Below are 22,328 nucleotides of genomic sequence, written 5' to 3' on the forward strand. Positions count from 1 at the left end.
TAATAAAAGAAATATCAGAACATCCAAAGTTTCACCAGGAAATGAAGAATACCTGTGACAGATCATCTTTTCCCTTGTGGAAGAGGATGCAGAATGACGGGGAGTTCAGAGATGTTGGTAGCAAATAGATTTTAGTAGAATCTGAAACAGGCAAGTTGTAAGACAAAATGCTACTAATGTTTACACCAATTCTTTATTTTCTCTTTGCTATCTCTCAGTATTTGGTTACCTCTTTTAATGGAAACATCCTGCTTGCCTAGGTTCAGGCATGGTGAACCAAGGGTATAGCAGTAGTGACAGGATAAAGTCTGAAATATCTAGTCATTTCTCTCTTCCTATGTCCAGGGCCTATTTTCAGATTTAACGAGAGGGTCTGAATGTCCTTGTGTTGTTGAAGGTCACATTTCCCCAGAGGGAGAAACACTACCACAAAGAGATTTATAACAGAAAGTTATTACCTCTGAATTTCCTGGCAACCAACACAGAGAAACATGACTTGCTGAAGAGTTATTTAATCCGATACAATGCATGAAACTACTTTAGAAGAGGCAAATCTTTACTGCACTATACTCTAAAAGGATTTACTTTCTATTTTATTTACATTATAAGAAGGATTCTAAATATCAAAATTGGCAATATATCCAAAGGCAGGTGTGCAGAAGATGCAAACATCTTGTCTGATTTTTGTTTTAAAGAAAATAAAGTCTAGAGTCATAATGTTAAATTATGATTTCCTAACCTTCTTCTTATCTGTGATTATTGGATACATCTTAGAACACCCTTTCTTCCAGGCATGTGTTTACCAGGTACTTTAAATGGTCTTTCTCGAATATTAATTATCCCCACTCTACTTTGAGATAACCTGCTTATAAGATGCAAAAGAAATTAATTGGGAAATAAACATTCCTTAATTATAAAAATGAATACACATAAAAATATTAGAGAAAATGGGAGAAAAAGAAACAGATGGGAAGCAGTCATAATAATAATTACACTTAAATTTTTTGTTGTCACACGATATTCCTTTCTCCAAGTCTGCTATTTTTATCTTAGAAATCTTCCTGGTACAGCATACTCTAAGGAATAATAATAGTTCCAAAGAGCTATGGACAATATATATTTTGGATGTGTTGGTTATTTCTGAGAGGGTACTTCCTTATTACACTGGCTCTTAACATCACTACTATCTGAAGCCCATTTAGATGAATATTCTTTCTTTGGATTCCTCAGAATCCTACATTAGGATGGATCCTTAGAAGCTGCATTAAAATGTAACAGCTCCCCAACCCTTTATCTAGAGTCTCCACACATGAACATAAATAAAGTCAATTTAAAAGGTCATCAATACAATGTCACATCTAAAACTTTCCTTTGTGTCAAGCTATTATTTCTTAAAGACCATAAATACTGGGGTGACCACACAGTAACAATTATTTGGTAAGGGCTGTATTATGCTTTTGACATAGCACGGGGTTAATGACATTATTATGCCAAAGGTATCTAAAAAGAAAACCAAAATTTTTGTCAGAGTAGATTCTCTCATCAACAGATTTCCTAATAAATTTAGTTTTCCCTCAAGATAGTGAGCAGTGGGATACTGATTTCATGCTAATTTTGACTTTGATTCCTCTATGCCATTAATTTATTCATCAGCAGTGACATGCCCTGAACTTCACAGTAAAGCCAAAGGTCTCGAGAGATTGAGTTAATTAGGTCAATGGGAAGGAGAGTATATAAAGATCAGTGTGCCAGCTCCTTTAAAATAGTGAAGAGCCCATAACTAACCCCACTTATTTTAAAGATAATTATGAGTTTTTCTTAGTGTTTACTTTCTAGGATTGATTGTGTGATATATTATTGAAAAAAGTTGGAATAGCTGCTGTTTCTTTGCAAAATCCTCCCAGTAAAGGGGAGTATTTACAGAAGTTGTTATTGATGGTCACAATAAATATCATTTTTCTTTTGTTCCATTTTTCCCTCCAATGGACAATATATTACTTATGAATGGGTTTCAAGTGTGAAAGATTTGGGTATAGCTCTGTGTGTGTGTGTGTACAGTAAAGAATTTAACCTTGTCCATGGAGAGCTCTGGTCTTTGGCCTTGGCCTTTGGGAGGTAATCTCTGAACCCTTGGAACGTCATTCCTGATATGAATGTAACAATATGATTTAGGGTAGGAGCTGGCCATCCACACCAGATAGTCTAACAGTATGATTTAGGGTGGGAACTTTGGGCCACACAATATCAGCTCAACCTTTAGAGGGGCTGGACTCAGAGATGAGCCACGTGGGTGGTCAACTATGCCTAAGTGATGGAACCCCAGTAAAGCCTGGGCACCAGGGCTTGTGTGAGCTTCCCTAGTTGGCATCACTCAGTATTTATTTTCACACAATGATGCCAGGAAAATGCTGCTGACCCCTGACTCCACTCTGAGAGGACAACTTGACCCTGAAGCTTAAATTTGGGAAGATTGCTCAAAGGAACTTTAGTGGCAAAAGTACTTGTAAGTTTTACTGTGCAGGAAAAAACTGCAAAGTAAACAGTTTGACCTTGGTATCAATCTGCATCCCACTTGTATTCTCATTCCTACTTCCTGTTATCCAACTCAGGGGTCTATGCATGCATGTGGCTCATGGGACACTGCATGCCAGACCTGTCACCACAGCATCATTCCATATCATGAAAATAATTCCCATATATATTCAAAGCATATTGTAGCTTATCAGGTAATTTAAACCTAATTGTTAATTAGATGACAGGTGAGTGTGCTATTCTCTCATGGCAATTTATACTTATGGAACAATAATGCCTTCAGTTGAAGAAATGAACATTGAGATTCCAGACACCATAATTTCAGGCAGATGGGAAGAGATGCTTCTGATGTTTGTTCTTCGTTTGTCAAATATTCTCAGTTCTTCTCCTTCTGGGCATGTCGTAGGTTTGCTTTTCTATACCTATTGAGGCTGAGAGGGGCCATGTAACTAGGTCTGGCTGGAGTTGCACATTTTAGAACCATGCATCGCTTTTCTGCTGGAGCACTGAAATACCAGTGTAACACTGCAGAAATCTCTCTCCCTCTCAGGTGTTGGCTGCCTCTTCAGAGTGAGTTCCTGAGGGACTATAATAAACAGCACACCACTTCTCACCTACAATAAACTGGAAATGGGAACTAGAAATAAAACTGTTTTTTCAAGGCACCAAGCTTTTTGGTCTGTTTGCTTGCTCAGCGTAATCTAGCCTATCCTGAATAAGAGTGTGCGTGGGTACGTGATGTATGGGAGCGGGGGCAGTATTTAACCTTCCAGAAAGTCAGCTTCCTCACCCATGAAAGGGTGGTGATGACAGTTATCTGGCTCATGGGGCTGTTGAAAGAATCATCACAATATGTACAAAGTGGTTAACCTGGATTTCAACACGTAGTAAGTACTAGTCATTAATACGGCACCATTTGATATTACAGCAACTCTTTATGGATAAGCTATCACAGAAAGTTTATACCACACATCTAATCATGCATGAATCCATCATTTCTAACATCAAATCATTAATACACATAAAAATACTAATATCGGGCTAAGATAGCAGTGCTAAGTAAGGAGATGTATTGATAAACCTCAGATTTTTCTGAGCTTTATGGATAGATTGACCCTTTGAATCATCCACACCCATTCTGTTCTCATTAAGAAGCAGCACCACAAAGTGAGAAGCTTTAGAAGCAGGTATTCAAAAGCAGCTCCCTGAATTAACAGTTTTGTGATGCTGGGAGTTACTTAATTTCTCTGACAATTAGGTTCCTCATTTTCAAAATCCAGCGGACTCACAATTTGGCTGACAATCCATATCTAACGATCTATTTATCTAATACTAACCTGTTTAATTTGCCCAGAAGATCTCCTTTCTCCTGAAAACAACCCCCACGTTATTTTCTTGGAACTATTCCTCTCCTGAGTCCAAACAGATGATTCCAGTGGGCCCCACCAATCACAGAAGCCATCTTCCATTCTACTTCTCCCCTGCCATCCTGGCCACGCAGATGGCATACTCCCCAGGATGAATCAGTCTTTGACCTAAATTTTTCATATTAGAATTAATAATGGAAGAAAGTCTCTTCATACCTGATGAGAGTTAGAAAGGTGAGCCCAGAGTTGCCAGCAGCCAAGGGCCCCAACTTCACGGGAAGAGCTGCTCAGAAAATAAAGCCTTTCCCACAAGGCTAGATGAGAGTTGGAGAGTAGCCTGATGCTGTGTGTTTCTCCATTTTCAATTATTCTTGAGCTCCTGGGACTCCCCTAACTTGACCTCAGGATGTTTATGTGAGCCAGTACAGTCCCTTTTTGCCTCAGCTAATTTGTTAGAGTTCTATTTTTGTTTGTCTAATTGTTTTAATTTTTAAAAAATAATTGTTTTAATTATTTTTAACCAAATGAATTCTGACTACTGTTCTTTAGTCCCTAATTTATAGTGACTGCTCAATGAATTTTACTTTTCTCCTATGTTTCCTTTCTTCTAGCTATTTCATAATTTTATGTAGAACAGCAGTTTCTAAAGAATGGTATACTTTCAGGGGGCCTTCAAGGTCAAAACTGGGAATTATTTGCTCTTTTTATTGTGTTGGATTTACACTGATGGTTCAAAAACAGTAGTGGTGAAAACTGGTGGTGCGTAAGCACAAATCAGGACAGTGGCACCAGACTGTATAAGCAGCCATTGTATATTTTCCTCCACACACTCGCAGGAAAAAAAGAAGAAAAAAAAAGCTAGTTAGCTAGTTTCATGTAAGAATGTCCTTGATGAGGCAGTAGAAATTACTAATTTTATTATTTTGATCCTTGAGTCATACTTTTTTAATATTGACTACATGCTTTTTTTTTAATGTTCTAGATGATAAAATGGGAAGTTTACAATAAGTACTACTGCTGCGTACCCAAGTACAATGGTTTTCTTAAGGGAGAGCACTTATAAGATTGAGCTGCAAGCTGCACTTGCCACTGTATTTCCTGGAACACCGTTTTTCTTGAAAGAACAACTGATAGACAAACTATAGGTATTCAGATTTGGCTTGTTGCTTTAAGGAAAAAAACTGATAAAATTCAATCTTAACAGCAAAAAAATGGAATTCTGGAAAACTGTATCTGCCACTGTGAACTCAACAGCTTCTCAATAAATACTAGTGACTTTCTGATGAGATTAGTGGTAATATTAACAAATGTAATTTTTGTTATTGAATAAGGAAATGTGTCAACATTTAGAAGATCTGCATAACACAAGTAAGCCAATATTTCCAAATGGCCAATCTGTGATTTTACAAAATGATTCATGGGTACGAGTTCTATTCACAGTGCAAGACAGATCAATGGATTTTAAGGTAACTGACTATGAAAAGTTTATTAGTATAATTTTAGATTTGTCATTGCAACAGACCTTTAAACCTGCCACCTGTAGAATTTTTATGTAGAATTAAAGAAGAATAACCACAATTATCTGTAAAGGCCATTAAAAAGCTCCTCTTCGTTCCAGTTACCCATCTGTGCCAAGGCCAGATTTTTTTCCACATATTTCAGGCAAAAAACATAGTGAACTGCTTGCATATAGAAGCAGATATAAGAATGTAGTTGTGTTCTATTAACCAAGAAATAAAAGAAATTTTCAGAAATATAAAGTAATGCCACTCTTCCTATTATTTTTTCTTGTTTAATAAATATAATTATTTCATAAAATGTTATTTACATTACTATGTTATGTGTGTATCTTCTAAATGAATTAAGACAAATATTTTAAAAATATCTCAGTTTAAATTTAAAATATGGTAAATACTGACAGATAAAACCTATGTAAAACAAGCTCTTTGGGATTCCCAAGAATATCTGAGTGTAAAGGTGTTCTGAGGCCACAAAGTTTGTGAAACACAGGCCTGGAATGTTCCTTGTCTGTCTGTTCATTCATCTGATGCATTTCTAATGGTCAGAAGTACATTCTTTTTTTTTTTCTTTTTTTTTTTTTGGCTGTGTTGGGTCTTCGTTGCTGCATGCCGGCTTTCTCTAGTTGTGGCGAGCGGGGGGTACTCTTTGTTGAGGTACACCGGCTTCTCACTGCGGGGGCTTCTCTTGTTGCAGAGCATGGGCTCTAGGTGCGTGGGCTTCAGTAGTTGTGGCACACAGGCTCTAGAACACAGGCTCAGTAGTTGTGGCGCACGGGCTTAAGTTGGCTCCACGGCATGTGGGATCTTCCCGGACCAGGGCTGTGTGGGATCTTCCTGGACCAGGGCTCAAACCTGTGTCCCCTGCCTTGGCAGGCGATTCTCAACCACTACACCACCAGGGAAGCCCCAAAAGTGCATTCTTATACCTGTATACATTTGTTCCTGCCTGGAATAATGTTCCCTTCACTTTTGTACCTTAATGAATTCTTCTGATTATTAAAGACTCAAATAGAAGTTTATTTTCCCAGATTCTCCCCTTTATTTTCATAATTATTTTTACAAATTTATATTATAAAATTGCTGCATTCAATTATTTTTTTTGCATGTCTGAGGCCTTACTAGTCTGTGAGGTCTTGAAGAGCAGACACTCTCTTTTAATGTATCAGTACCTAGAAAAAGGTCCAGACCATCATAAGTACTCCATACAAACTTCCTTCTAGAAGGACTGAATTTTTAGGCTCTTTTAAAAGAACTTCATGCTCTTTTATTCCCCTGCCATAGATGATCATGACATTGGCAAAGTCAAGTACTTCTACCAGCAAGCTAGATGCAAGGAATTGAGGTTTATGGCCAGGCTTCAAAGGGAAACCAATCACAGAAGGAGAGATACTATATTGTGGCTTGAGGGAATCTGGAGATCCCTAAAGATTTCCAATATTTTTTAGGTGCCTCTAAGAGGCAATATCCACTTTCCATTGACCATCTTTACCCGTGAATTTACAACACACTGAAATAATCCTCAAAGACTCAGTTCAGTTAATGGAAAGAAAACTGCCAGCTGGCATTATCTGCTGAAAGCAACAGAGACACATGGCATGAGGGCTTTTCCAAAATTTTTCTAATTGGATAAAAGTGGGAACATTTCTCAAGATTAATAAGGGTGTCAAATCATGTCCAGCTGGCAACCCCAAGATCTCACCAAGTGTTTAATCATACAACATGTGAGCATCAAAACAATGTTAAGTAGTGTCCTGGAGACTCTGCTTCATGGAAGGTAGTTCGTCTCCTGGGCTACCAAGCCTACTTTTACCTGTGATTGGTGACCATTGCCTAAGCTAAAAATGAGAGCCTGTTCAGTATAAAGGCTTATCCAAAAGAAGCAAATATTACTTATAACCACAAGCCAACCTGACATCTTCCATGCTGTTCCCATCTGCTTCAGATATTCATATTGGACAGTTTTCAAATGACAGCAGATGTCCCAGCTAGAAAAAAAATTAATCAGCTGAAAAGTATGCCATTACCTAACGAATTTTATAGTTCCAGAAGTCAGAAACTGGTTTTGGCCATCACCCTGATTCCTCAATTTAAAACCAGCTCTCTTGTAAAACAAATAGTGTTTGCTTAGCTATATAGAGTTTATAACATGAAACATCTTTAAACACAGTATCTAGGTGAGGAAGTTGCATTGATTTTTTTTCTTTGTATTTATTTAGGCTGTGCCAGGCTACTTGTGGGATCTTAGCTGCCCAACCAGGGATTGAACCCAGGCCCCAGCAGTGAAAGTGCCAAGTCCTAACCACTGGACTGTCAGGGAATTCTCTTTTGGTCTTTAAATAAGCTTCTAATTCTTCAGATTCATAAAAATCCTCTACAAAGACAAAAAAAAAAAAGTAAAAAGCAACACAGTGTCAAATGCAAAAGAGTTCAACTTCATTTTCTTTAGCAGGATTCATGCCTAGTGATCAACTGTAGAAAGCATGCACTTTCTGTTTAATTATGTTCATTCACAACTAGTCAACTGTATTCTATATAAAATAAAATGGAACATCAATGGGCAGAGATAGAGATCCCTGTACATCTACATATATATCTATGTCTGTCTGTCTATCTATCTATCTATCCAGAAAGAAACGTGAAACAACAAAGTGGTGGAGAACAAAGGAGGCCATGGAAAGCATGGGAAAAAATCAATCCTAGAACCAGTCCTGCTAGATTTCAGTGATAACTTGGTAACCTTCCTTATAATCAATGCAGTTTTGCTGTTGGAAATGCACATTCATTACTTTCATTTTATTTATAATATTTTATTCAAAGTGCATTTATTGAATGCACACTAATAGCCAGTCCCTCTGTTAAATTCATGGTTTCTATCCAAATGTAACTTTCCTCTAAGAAAGGATATAATGCAAATCACATAATCATGCAGGCAAAGATAAAATTGCAATTGTGACATGTACTATATTGAGGGTCACATGGAGCTATTTAAACTTATATCAGGTGATCTGAATAAGTGAGAAATTATGAAAGTATTTCTAGAGGAAGAGACACTTGAATTGAGACGAACTCAAAAGGCTGAATAGGTGTTATCTAAGTCAAGAGAGGAGGTATTAACATTACAGACAGGATAGTACAGGCAATGATTTTGTAGGGAGAAGGAGTGTGGCAAGAAAGAGGAGATGACCAAAGAAATCAGTATGGCTGATTAAGAGAGAACGAAGTTGTGTGGTTTCAGGCAAAGCTGGCAAAGAAATCAGAGGTTAGCTCATAAAGAATCTCATAGGTAAAGTTAAGACATTTCTATTTGCCAAAGTGCAATGCAAAGTCATTGATCGATTTGAAGAGAGATGTATCATGGTCAGATTTATGTTTTTAAAAGATGGATCTGGTTGTAATGAGATATACAGTTTGGAAGGATTCAGACTGGTTGTATGTAGATGGTAAAGAAGCTCTCTATCAATAGTTAGTTGAAGCTAGGGAAGAGAGAAGTTTAGACCAGGTGGTGTGCAAATGGAAAAAACTGGACGGATGCTAAAGGCACATCAGAGGTAAAAGCAATAGAGATTTGTGGGGAACTGCATGCTGATGTGAGTTTCTGGCTTACACAAAGGATGTTTTTTTACTGACATAGTAAGTCTGGAAGAAATCCATATTTAGAGTGAGGACCGTTGATGGATCTAGTTTTGGACATGCTGAATTTGAGGTGCTCATGTAATTTCAAATGCAGTTATATATGTGTCTGATGATCAAAAGAAAGGTCTGGGCTTGGAATAAAGATAAATAGAAGTCATTTGTGTAGAGGTGGTAATTGCAGCTACAGGTAAGATAAGAACATCTAGGGAAAACGTTTAGAGTGAGATAAAAGGTGATTATGGGATCTAGACTTGAGAATCTTTAACATCTAATGGCCAGCTAGAGAAGTATGAGCCTGCAAAAGAGACAAACAAGAAATAACAATAGAAGTTGAAATAAAATAAGATGAACATGTTACCAGAAGCCAAAGAGAAGTGTTTTAGGATTCAAATAATGCTCAACAGAGTTGAATAGTGACAAAAAGTAAAGTCAGATCACAGTAGCTAATATTTTTGAGTATTTACTGTGTGCCAGGTACTGTTTTAAGAGTTTCATTTTCATTAACTCTTTTCATCCTCACAAATCTTCCACAGGCAGTAGTCTAAATTTAGTCAATCCATTTAGTCTTCAATTTAGTAGTCTTCAATTTAGTCATTACACTAAAACACTGCCTGTTGTTTTTAGTGTCATGTAGTCATTGGTGATCTTTGCTAGAACTGTTTTAGTGAGGTGATGGATTTTAAGAACCAATTTAGAAGGGTTAAAAAGTGAGTAAGAGGTGAGAAAAAATACAGGCAAGTAATAGACAACTCTTGTAAAGACCAACTGTAAAAGGGTGGAGGGAAATAAGTCATAGCTGAAAGGATACAGGGAGTTATTTGCCAGTTTTTAAACTATGAGTTGCCAAGTCTGTTTAGCCAGTGGGCCCTGACCAAGGTGCTGAATTTGTGTGCTGGCTGTCTCCTCCTCACAAGATTTACTGAGGAACTAGAAAGAGAGACGGAGAAGAGGGGGGGCGGGGGGAGGGGGGAGAGAGAGAGAGATTTGCAGGGCAGTGTCAGGAGTCAACCCAGCACAGCAGTGGTAAAATAGGAGAACTGCTGAAAGCATTTGTTTTGCCTCTGACCCTGCCGTATTGGCCTCCACATTTGCCCTGAGCAAGAACTCTGGTCCAGGTGTTCTTCGGAATACATAAAGTCAACACAGTGCAGAAGCCCTCATTTTCTTATTGAGAGGAAATGAGAAAAAAAAAAACAGAAAACCAGTAGGCAATAATGGCTTTAAGGCAGTTGCTTTCTGATTCTCTCCTCTAAACTGGGGAATTTTAATCTAGCCCAGCCACTTGAAGTGATGTCTAGGACCAACAGCATAATGATCATTTTGGAAATTGTGAGAAATGCAGAATCTCAGGCCCCACCCAGACCTCCTGAAGTAAAAATCTGAATTTTATCATGGTGTTCTAGGAGAAGGGTGAAAATCAGACCTAAGAGTTGTTTTTAGGAAGGTGAGTAATTGACTATAGTTCTTTGATAGATAGGACTTACCTGTTCTTAGGGCTGTACATAGGTACAGGGCCACCCTTGGGCTTATCTGTTCTCTGTCCACTGAGCATGGGTCCAAGTTCACCCCATGCAAAATGCTTAAGACAGTAGTTAGGCTGTTCTATGCTCTTGTTTCAAATTCCCTTATCTCTTTTCATATGTTTAAGGTCATTTAAAATTGCTGGTCCCTTTGCTGCAGAGATTCAAGTTATAAAAAGGCAGAGTAAATTACTCTCTATCCCACAGACACACTTCTCCTCCTAGGGTAAAATGAACTCACGAAGACACTGGAGGGGCACAATCATTTAAAAAAAAAAAATCTGCAAGGTAACAGATTTGAACAGAAGCAGAAATATTAGAACAGATGGACCATGTGTTTAAAATAGAATTAAAATAACGCATAAGAGATTTATATATTTAACAGTGAAATAATACACATTTAATTTTAAGCAAATATGAAGCATTTAAAAAACTGACTAGGTATTAGGAAATTTAAAAACTTTCAATATATTAAAAAATAGATGTAATACAGACAAAGATCTTTGATAACAAAATAATTACTTTAGAATTAAATAATAAAGAGTAAACTAAAAAAAAGAAATCCCTAAATATTTGGAAACAAAGAAAGCCTCCTAACTAATGCATGGGTTTAAGAAGAAATCATAATGAAAATTTAAACAATATTTGGAATTGAAAGGCTATGAAAACTGTATGTATCAAAATTGGTGAGGGCTGTAAAATGGTATGAACCTAGAAAGTTAAAGCCCTAGATACTTTATAAAGTAATGAAGAGAGCCAAAATTGATGAACTGTGTCTATATTTAAGTTTACATTGAAAACCCCAAAGAATACATGGATAAGTTATTTAAGACAATAAGAGAGTATGCATTATAAGCTGGGTATAAAATTAATGTAGAAACAGTAATTCATTTATGTATATCAGCAGTAAATAACTAGAAAATGTAATAAAGGAAGTATGCCATTTATGAGACTAAGAGATAATATGAAATAATCAGGAATTAATCTAACAAAAATATGTTTAAGAACCTTCCTGGGGAAATTATAAAAACTTTATTGAGAAATACTGAAGAAGACTAAATAGATGAACAGGTAAACTGTGTTCATATAAGAAGTATATTATAAAGATATCATTTCTCTTTAATCCTTAGATTCAATGCAATTTCCAACACGATATGTCAGAGAACTTGAGACAATTCTAAAATGTCCAAGAATTGTGTGTGTGTGTGTGTGTGCACCTGTGCATGCAAGCATGTGTGTGTAAAAGGAGAACAATTACTATGATTCTTTATGAAATGGCAAATATGACAGGGTGGTTTTTGTGTACAAGAAGCAAATTAACCAGTTGATCAATCAGAAATTGACTGACCCATGTAGGCACAGATATCAGACATAGGCCAGAGGTGGTATGACAAATGAGTAGGAATGAAGAGATGGTTTGATAAATTGAGTTGGAAAAATAATTTATATGGAAAAATGTTAATGTTGGATTCCTACCTCACACCATTTAAAACTATCACTTCCATATGGATTTAGAACTAAATCTAAAAAAAGATAACATTTGAACACTGAAAAAAATTATAAGTGAATATTTTTATAGTTCAGCATACATGTGATGTCTTAAATAATGCATGAAAACAATTTTCTATAAAAGAGAAGATTACTAAACTTAAAATAGTAAGGTTAATCACTTTTATTCATCAAAGATTAATTTTTAAATTAAAGACATTTCAAAACTAAGTTACAAACTGGAAAAAGACATTCACCATACACACAACTAGATCAATATCAAGAAGAATATATAAGCAAAAATATCCCAAAAGAAAAACTGCCAAAGGAATAAACAGAGAAGTTCAAGATTACTGGTCTTCAGGGAAATGCAAATAAAGACCACACTTAAATAGCATTTTATAAGCATTCTACTGGCAAAATGAGAAATTCTGTTCAAAGTGTAGGAGAGATGTGGGTCAACAGAATCTGCTATACATTGCTAGTAGTAAATAGAAGTTTGAAACCACTATGCAGCCACTATGAAACCATTCTGACATTTCCTCCTAAAGTCGAACACTCATATATGCTATGGTCTAGCTATTCAACATCTAGATACATATCTAAGAGAAACTCTTGAATATTAATAGGAGACATATGTAAGAATATTCATAGAAATGCTGTTCTCATAATAGCAAAAAAACCTCATTTCTTCTAAATGGGAAAAATGAAAGAATAAACTGTGCTATATTCCCACGATGGAATATTTTACAGGTAGTCAATATGAATAAGCTACAGTGAAATATCATATATAGTAAATCTTAGTGCCACTATAGTCAGTGGGTAGAGTCCAAAAGGACTGAATAAAGAGTGATACCTCTTTTACAAAGTTAAAACATAAAAAAAAATATTTTTGCCTATATATATACATAGATGTGTGCAAATTATATACTTGGGAAATAATGAAATGATAAACATAAAATTCAGAATGTTGGTACATCACATAAGAAGACTAAATATTTAGATGTAGGTCAAGATCCTGGCAGTGTGTTTTGATTGAAGGGTTTAGGCATTTTGTTACATTATTTAAAATAACTTGGTAAATAGCTATTTGCATATAAGTTGAAGAGCTTAAAAATAAGATATTGAATGTCCTTTTACATATTGAAAGGTGAATAGCAAAGTTCAGGCCATATGATTTTTACTTTCAAACTTTTATAAATGTTTACATATTAATGAGAAACTGCTATGTATAAAACTAAGAAGTTTTAAAATGTTAAATTATTCTCACTCAATAGTCTCAGAATCATTAAGCATTTAAATCAGACATGCAGATTAAAATGAGGGAGAATTAAGATTTTTTCAAAATAATTTTAAAGAAGGCAAAGACTTATCTACATATAAGATATCTTGGTACTTATTTCCAAAAATTCCAACAGAGAATATGACAAGTTTACTTAATGTTATTAAAACATGTTATTAAAAAATGTATTCTCAAGATATAACAAATTCTTTATTATTTTGGGATACTTTGTTTAGAATGATAAAATGTCATTTTGGACTTAGGTTAGGAGAACTCTATTCCTAGCCATCTATGAAGTTCATTATAACTAGGTCTAGTCAAAGTTATTCTACTGTTGGTAGCAGGGGAGGAACCCTACTGAAAAACATGTAGGCCAAGGGTTGGCAAACTATATCCTAATGGTAAAATCCAGCCTGCCACCTCTTTTTGTACAGCCCACTATTTAAGAATGGTTTTACATTTTTAAATTATTGAAAAAAAATAAGAATAATTTTTTGTGATGCTGTAGGATATTTAAATTTCAGGGTCTGTAAATAAATTTTTGTTGGCTCATAGCCATCTCTGTTCATTCACCAATTTTTTATGGCTGCTTTTCTGCTATTATGGAGTAGCTCTGACAGAGACAGTATGGCCTGCAAAGCCCAAAATCTTTACTCTCTGACTCTTTACAGAAAAAGTTTGTCTATTCCTGATCTAGAGGATTCACGTTTTAGATACTGTACATAGAAAATGTTAATTTTTTTTTTTTTTTGGCCATGCCCCGCAGCTTGCGGGATCTTAGTTCCCCAACTAGGGACTGAACCCGGGCCCCAGCAGTGAAAGCGCCAAGTCCTAACCACTGGACTTCCAGGGAATGAGCAGAAAACGTTAATTTTTAATTGAGCGTTTCTAGGACAAAACAGATGTCATTGAAAAGAATAAAGTTACCCTATTATTTGTTTGTGGAATGCCATTTTATTCCTTAAATTGCTGAGCTTCTATATCAGGGCCTCTTAGCCACCATCATGCTTCATGCTTTATAACTACGATGAGGGCTTGTTCCTAGGATTCTTTTGTTTTGTTTTGTTTTTTTAATAGTATCATGTGGCTTTTTTTTTCTATAATAAAGGCAAATGAATGGATCAGTGACTAGAAGAATAAGAAATTACACTGCTAGTTACTTAGATAAAATATTAAACGAAAGCTTTTGGAAAAATCAAAATAAACTTCCAAACACCAACACTAGACATATCAAATCTACAATGTAAATTCATATAGAAGCTGGTTAAATGCACGCTAAATTCATCTGTTGTGAACACAGAGAAACATTCATTCAAAATATTAGTACAGATACAGTGGACAATCTTCAAAAAATTACTACTTAACTGATCACACATCTTTTTGCTAAGTGGAAACTTCTTTACTCACATCAGCCTCAAAATTCACTGATATCTTCCTCAAAGAACAAGGGTATTGCACATAGTCCTAATCTTGAAAACAAGTTATACTCACAACACACACACACACGTATATTGCTAAAAGGCCTTACCAGTATGCATCTACTACATAATGTATATACTCGTCAAAATTCAAAACTGATACATTTATGATACCGGCTTCAAAATTATGCATGCTGATAATACTTGATTTTTCCCGAAATCTTAAGTCACTATAACCAAAATGAACTAATAAAGTAGAAAAAAATAAAGCTGAAATAAAAATAACAATGAATAGAAATAAGACTTACTTCACAAGAGTGTTGTGAAGTTTAAACAGAAATATAAGAATTCACTTGTGATTTCTGTACTTCAATTTATGTATGTTACAGAGCAATGGAAAAATTCAATAGAGTTTTTCACGTGAAAAACTGCTCTGTAAATCAGAAAGCAATATTCAAACAGTCATTTATCTTTAAATAAACGTACAATTCCCATTTCTATAAGGGTTATAAATTAGCTAAAGGAGCAAGTTCAAACTAAGCTGAAAAACAAGTTCATCTCCTAGCCCCAATATCTAGGATGAGGATTTTCAGTAGATACATTCCAGAGAATCCAATCATTATGAAAGGTAATAGGCAGCAACTAACACAACAATGTAAAGCAATCATACTCCAATAAAGATGTTTAAAAAAATAAAAAATAAAAATAAATAAGTAAATCAATTTAAAAAAAGGTAATAGGGCAAAGAGCTACCTCAGTGTAAAGAGTTAGACTCTAACCAAAAACAGTTGAAAATGTTAACAAATCAATTAACACAGTGGGATACTTGTACTTTAAGAAAAAGTAACTATTTGAAAATCTATAAATTCTCCCGAGTCAATGAAAAAGAGAAGAAACTACTAAGTGTTATTTTTTTTTCCTTTGCTTGTTTAAAAAATGTAAAATAATGACACCTCAACCAAAAACAAAATACTAGAATTTACAACACAACAATACCCAGGATAGGATGTTCAGTTTAACAAAATTATATGGTTTAACTGTAACTGAAAAGCTATTTGATAAAAAAATTATATCTAAGACATTGTCAGAAATGTAGGAAGTAAAGTATACACTTGATTAAAGTTTGGTTTTTGTTTTTAACTAATCCCTGATATAAACTTACTTGCTTTCTTCTTGATTGACTTTTAAGAAGGTTAACTAGGAAAAAGAAAAAAAAAAGAGAGGAAAACCCCCCGCTTATCAAAGCTTTCTAGTACTTAAACTCCAGTAGGATGAACAGGCCTGAGAACTTAGATCCTGAATTATACTTATGACTCTATATTTTTCTACCTTCTAGTAAACTAACCAACAAAAACTAAAGTAAAAGGTTTTAAAACAAGGCTCTAGAAACTGTTTGGAAATAAAAGTATGACATTTTTAAAACTCTGGAAATAAACTGAGAGAAGAGAAGGAAAAATGATTGGTGCTGAACTTATTACATGATTTATAAACACCACAGAAAAATCAGGCATTAAGCTCCACCCAAATGTTGTTATTTAAAAGACTATTTTAGAAAGTAAAGACATCCACGTGACAATTGTAAAATACAGTATTTCCCCAGCTTGAGAGGCAAAAATTTAACTTCATTTCATGCAGCTTTCTTTGCAACGTTTAAACCCTATAAGCACGAAGTAAACTTGCTTGAAAAAAAGAACTTTAAATGTTCCTTAAAGCTCAGAGAGTTAAGTCTTTTGGGGTGGGGGTGGTACCCCTTGTACAATTTTAAAACAAGAAGACACCTTTCACTTGGAAAGCGAGCACTGTCACGTTCCAAGTTACTGAATAAAAGGAACCTTGTCAAATGTCATCGTAACTCCATCTCCCCATACTTTAAAAACTCTGCTTTTCAAATCAAGTGATGAAACACAACATATCTGCAAGCCCCGTCATAAATGTAAGTGTTAATATTTCATGACACTACACCCTTACTTACGGTAGGCATCTATGAGGAAAGTGGCCCTAGTGTTGTTACCGGTGAAACAGACGAACTGTTGGGGACACAGACTGAGACACAAAGCAGTTACCCAGGAGGGATGCTCCTTCACCTGGTGTTGGTTGCCGTGAGGGACACTGGCATGACCACACAAAGATCAATTTTGGCAGAGCTGGGGGTGTGGCAACTGCCGGCATGGGTACCAGAAACCCATCCCACGCTCAAACCAGGAATAGGGACACTCCGCCTCACACCGGAAACTGGAGCACTCCACGGGATGGCAGACCTCCTCCGTGTGGGCAAGCCTATGCTTGAGAGGTAGCCAGACAAGGCCCCTGGGGAGGAGGATCAGCCATTGTTGTGTCTAAAGGCATACTCAGCATTCTCTTTTTCGGCTGTGGAAAACAGGTGCAGGCTGAGTGCTCTGTGTAACCACAAGATGGCCCTTCACAGACAGCTGCTGGGAACTTTAGAACTTCCTTCAGAAACTGGTCAGACCTGCTAAATAGCATTAAGCCACTGGAATCTGACATCTGGGAGAAAACATATCTCAGCTTGTCCAGCATTTTCCCACCACACATGCTAACACAGCTTTAACAGAAAATACCATCAACTTGCCTCGGGCCTCACTGTCACAGCAGCAATCACGAAGTCAAGGAGGAGCTGAGGGGCTGGTCCACGCCGACTCATGAGAAGGAAGGCACGTGCTCCGCTGGCAGTAGATGGATGAGGGTCGGTCCCGAGGCGGGACACACTGATCTCAGGGGATGAGTCCAGTGTATCAAGGCCGCCGTCTCGAAAAGCTTCCAGCATGTTCCAGAGACCAGCAAGATGGAGGCTGCATCGTTTTTTGTACAAATCGTGCTTTGCAATTTGTCAATTCATAGTCATAGGACATCAAAATTCTGAGCACGCATTTCTACGAACAGCTGCCTCTTCTCTGCCATGTTACGCTTGCTCCCAGTTTCCTCAATCATCTTCTGGGCCGGAGCTGGTGGCGCCCAGGTCTTTGGGACGCAGCCGCCTTCGCCTCCTCCGGCCTGGCCCTCGCTGAGCTGCACAAGCGGCGAACGTTCTCCGGCGCCTGGCTCTCGGTGCTTCCCGCCCGGCGCGACGGCGCCGGGAGCGCGACAGCACGAACGGAGCGAGGAGCGCTAGGGGCGTGAGGTCATGATGGCGTGAGGGGCTTGAGGTCGCGAGGGCGCGAGGGACGTGAGGGGCGCGACGGGCGTGACGGGCGTGAGGAGCGTGAGGGGCGCGAAGGGCGCGGCATCGTGAAGGGCGTGGGGCGGGGTGGGGCGTGAGGTTGCGAAGGCGCGAGGGACGTGAGGGGCGGGACGGGCGCAGGGCGGGCACGCGCCACCTCCGTAGGATTCTGTGTAACGACTTCCGGAGTCAATTTCTCCAGCCCAAATGTTTGTATCAGTTTTTAACTACCTCCCCACCACTCAGGTCGCTGCACAATAAATTTTTCCTTTTTTTGGCTATAAAATTACTATCCGACTGTGACCCCATCTCACAATGCAAATCTCTTGTAATCAACTGGCGTTTCCTAGCTCCTCAATGAGAATCTTTATTCAACAACTCCGTACCTACCTTCAGAAACACAAATTTTCCTTTTTTCACATCCTTTTACAAAGAATTTATACAATCTAAAAAGTAGGGCTAAAATTATTATCACATTTTTTTATGGGGTCTTTAACATATATATGATATCATTTGCTGATTTTACTCTAAAGACCTAAAGACATTGTTCAGTACACTACAGTTTTCTTTTAATGAAAAAATCCTAAATATTTTACTTCATACTGGAAATAGTTGAGTTTCTACTTAGCACTTCATCTGCTCATGCACACTGTGAAATAAATACCCAATTTTATTGCATTTTGCTTTGACTGCTAGAATGTGTATGGATTCATCTTACCTCTCTTCTGTTAGAAAACTTCTATCATATCTTCTTCCACTTTTTATTTTTATATATTTTATGTACATTTATAAACTACCATGTACATTGCTGGAACAGTCTATATTATAAATAAGCAATTTATAACATATGTAAAAATAATACATTTACTGTGTGCCAGTAATGTGCTAGGAATTTTCTATAGGTTGTATAAAATTTCTTTTTCGAATAATACTACTACTTATCATATATTCACGGACAAAGCCAAGTTTTGTGAGGCCTAAAGCTCATTTAGGGGACCCTTTCTTATAAAAATAATATTAAAAATATGTTACTTTTGCAAACATTACAAAAAACCAGATCACGTTAACCGATTAGTAGAGCCCCATACAAGGCTTTGGAAGGGGCATACGCAAGTAAGAGGCCCTGACTTAAGCTATGATAGCTTCAAGGTCAATTTACCTCTGCATATTTTGACTGCTTGTGCTCTGTGAGTCACTTTTCACACACTGTACCATGTAAGGCCAGAACAAGCTTACAGGAAAATTAACTGAGAGAATGTGATGGTAAACTTTTTGCATCAGCTTGATGGACAAAGGGATGTCCTAACAGCTGGTAAAACATGATTTCTGGGTGTGTCTGTAAGGGTGTTGCCTGAAAAGATTAATATTTGAAACGGTAGACAACAGAGTAAAGAAGATGGCCCTCACCAGTGCAGGTGGGCATCATCCAATCTGTTGAGGGCCTGAATAGAACAAAAAGAAGGAGGAAGGGCAAATTTGCTCTCTCTGCTTGAGCTGGAACAGCTGTCTTCTTCTGCCCTTGGAAATCAGTGCTCCTGGTTTGGGGGCCTTCAGACTCAGACCGGGACTTACACCATTGGCTCCCCTGGTTCTCAGGCCTGTCAGTTTGGACTGGAACCACACTGCCAGCTTTCCTGGGCCTCCAGCTTGCAGATGGCAGATTGTGGGACTTCTCAGCCTTCATAATTGCTGAGCCAATGCCTCATAATCTCATTCTATATATCTGAATATATTCTATTAGCTTTGTTTCTCTAGAGAACCCTGGCTAAAACAGAGAGGTTACAATTATTTTTCAAGGTCAAAGGATTGCTGTGTGGTAGATGTGTATTTGAACACTGTTCTGTTTGAATCTCAAACTAATTTATTGAGTAGCTTATATACCAGGCACTGTGCTAAATGTGGGCATGCTGTGACAAACCAGACATCTGTCCTGTTCTTATGAAGTGTCTTATGTAATTATTTGTATTACAGGAGTCGGTCATTCAACTCCTTATTTATTCTTTAACCCTCATGTTAAAAAAAAAAAAGAAGAGTTTGACATATATTTTAAAGGTTTCTGTTCACTTAAAAATTAGTGTACAGTTTAAATCTACTGGCTTTGGCTGGAATAGCTGAAACTCTCATTTCCTTTTGTTAATTAATTACAACACAGATTGACATTTTATGGATCGTACTTTGATCATTAAAAATATATAGATAATGGTTCATGAAAGGAAACTATTTTGTTTTCTAAATATATCAACTTCTCAGTCTGATTCAGAAACTGATTGACTAGGTTGATCTTTCTTATAGAGTTAACCATTTTTTACAGTCTTGGTCTGAGCACTGCAGAAAGCACGATTAAAGATCTTTAAACATCAAACCTCACATCCTAAATCCTAGTTTTTAGCTTCACTTCAATGGAGCTCTTACCCCAAATTCCTTGTAAGACAGTAGGACTAAACCTGGAAAGCTAGGAAAGTCAGATTCCTGGATCCACATCCCTTATCACTGACTCAGATTTCTGGAGTAGAGTTGAATTTTAAACCACACTCCTAGGTGATTTTGATGCATGTGGACCACACTTCACAATCTGAAGAGCATAGCTCAAAGATACTAATGAGATCACAATTATTTTGATATTTCAAAATAAAGAACAAAAAATTATTTAAATTTAAAATTATTGAATAGTTGATCTTATAAGGAGGTTGTGGAAACTTTTCATTTCTCTCTTTCTTTCTGTATATTTCTTCTCTTTTCACGTCCATGTCACCTCTCTTTCCTGGATACCTCTCCTTTGTATATTCTTCTCTCTGTAGTCATTCATTTAATATATCACTGTACCTTGGAATCCATCCGGGATTCTTATATTTCATAACTATTTTTGGACAATCCCATCACTTCTGTGTCTTCAACCACTGCTCATAGGCTAGATCCAAATTTTTATCATATACAGATTTTTTCTGAATTTTCGACTCCCAGCTCTATTCAGTTCTCTAATGGTAATGACTAAATGACTCCAAAGACCTCAAATTCAACATGTCCAAAGTTGAAATTAATGTTGGCCCTCCAACCAGAAAATCTGTCCATTCCTTCTTCTGAGATTTCTATTTCAGCTTTAATTTATACACTACAATGCAGCCATTCACCCAAACCAGATTCCAGGAAGTCATCTTTTTCTCTTCATATCCTCTCACCCATTATGTCAAGTCAATCAAAAAATGCTCTCGATTCTTGTTCTTAAAAAAAAGACAAAAAACCCAAAACACTCATTGTTTCCATACCTCTCTCACACCTTTGTGCAAGGCCTCATAATTTCTCACTGATGTTACTGTAATGGTTTCTTATTTGGGCAAACTTTTTCTGGTGCTGATTTTCCTCAAAACCATTCTCCACACTGCTTCCAGGTGGATCTTTCTAAAATACAATTCTGATCACTTACTCCCTCGCTTAACATTCCTTAACAGACCTCCATTGCTGCCAGGATAAATACAAACCTCTTGGCATGGCATGCTCTATCTGCTGTGTACCAGTCTAATCTCATTTCTCACATTCTGCTTTTGACACTCCAATCACACTGAATTCCTGAAAGTTCATATCCAGAATGTACTACATTTCAGAACTTTGTACATTTCTGTCCCCATGACTGTGATTGCCTTTATCCCCTTCTTTGTCTTCTCAACTCTCCTATATTCTTCTCTCTCACTGAATCTGGCTTATGTGCTTAGGCAGTGTTTGAGGATTTCAGGGATAAGCAGGAAAACAGATATGACCTGGCAGTAGTACCCATAAGCTTTATTTTGATGGAATGCATGCAGAGGAGGTACCTTCCAGCATCAGAAGTCTGGAGGCTTAAGGGGTGGGAGCCACCATCTAGAAGGGGAGGGGGCAAGACCTCAAGGGCAAGGGGCTCAGAGAGAGCCTTCTACATCTAGAGGATGTGCTCAGCAGCCTGGCAAAGGCTCTCTTGGCAGACAGCTCCCAAGGGAAATAGTGGCTTTGTGTTTTTTGTTGTCTTGTGGTTTTATCTTATCTTTGGCTAGCAGGCATTAGGTGCAGTTTTGTGGGATATGAAAGCAGAGAGACTCTAAAAGGCTAAAAATCTGCTTAATTTAGTGATGTTTAACAAGCTAACAATTGGATGGGTAAAAATTTGAGTTTGTCACTGTTGAGCTTTCAGGGAATACATCTCAGTCTGATCTAAAGAAATAAACAAAGGCCAATATATAGGAACCATCTTTGGCTCATTTGTATGACTGGTGTCTCTATGATGGTGACGCTTTTATCCCACTGCACTATTATTTGTTGTTTGTATATGAGTTCCTTGAGAGCAGACATGAGTTTTTATAATTCCTAATATGGACTTCATAGGACCTAGAGTAGTGTGTGCTACAAGGTGGAACACTAATAA

The 22,328-nt window shown here is 37.1% G+C and overlaps 1 pseudogene; it reads right to left on the reverse strand.

Annotated features, from left to right (window-relative positions):
• Positions 1-16,889: 16,889 nt before the first annotated feature.
• On the reverse strand, positions 16,890-17,709 carry LOC114883258 (annotated as a pseudogene).
• Positions 17,710-22,328: the final 4,619 nt, after the last annotated feature.

Source organism: Monodon monoceros, unplaced genomic scaffold (assembly GCF_005190385.1).
Source record: "Monodon monoceros isolate NGI ecotype Baffin Bay Population unplaced genomic scaffold, NGI_Narwhal_1 Super_Scaffold_4, whole genome shotgun sequence".
NCBI lineage: Eukaryota > Metazoa > Chordata > Mammalia > Artiodactyla > Monodontidae > Monodon > Monodon monoceros.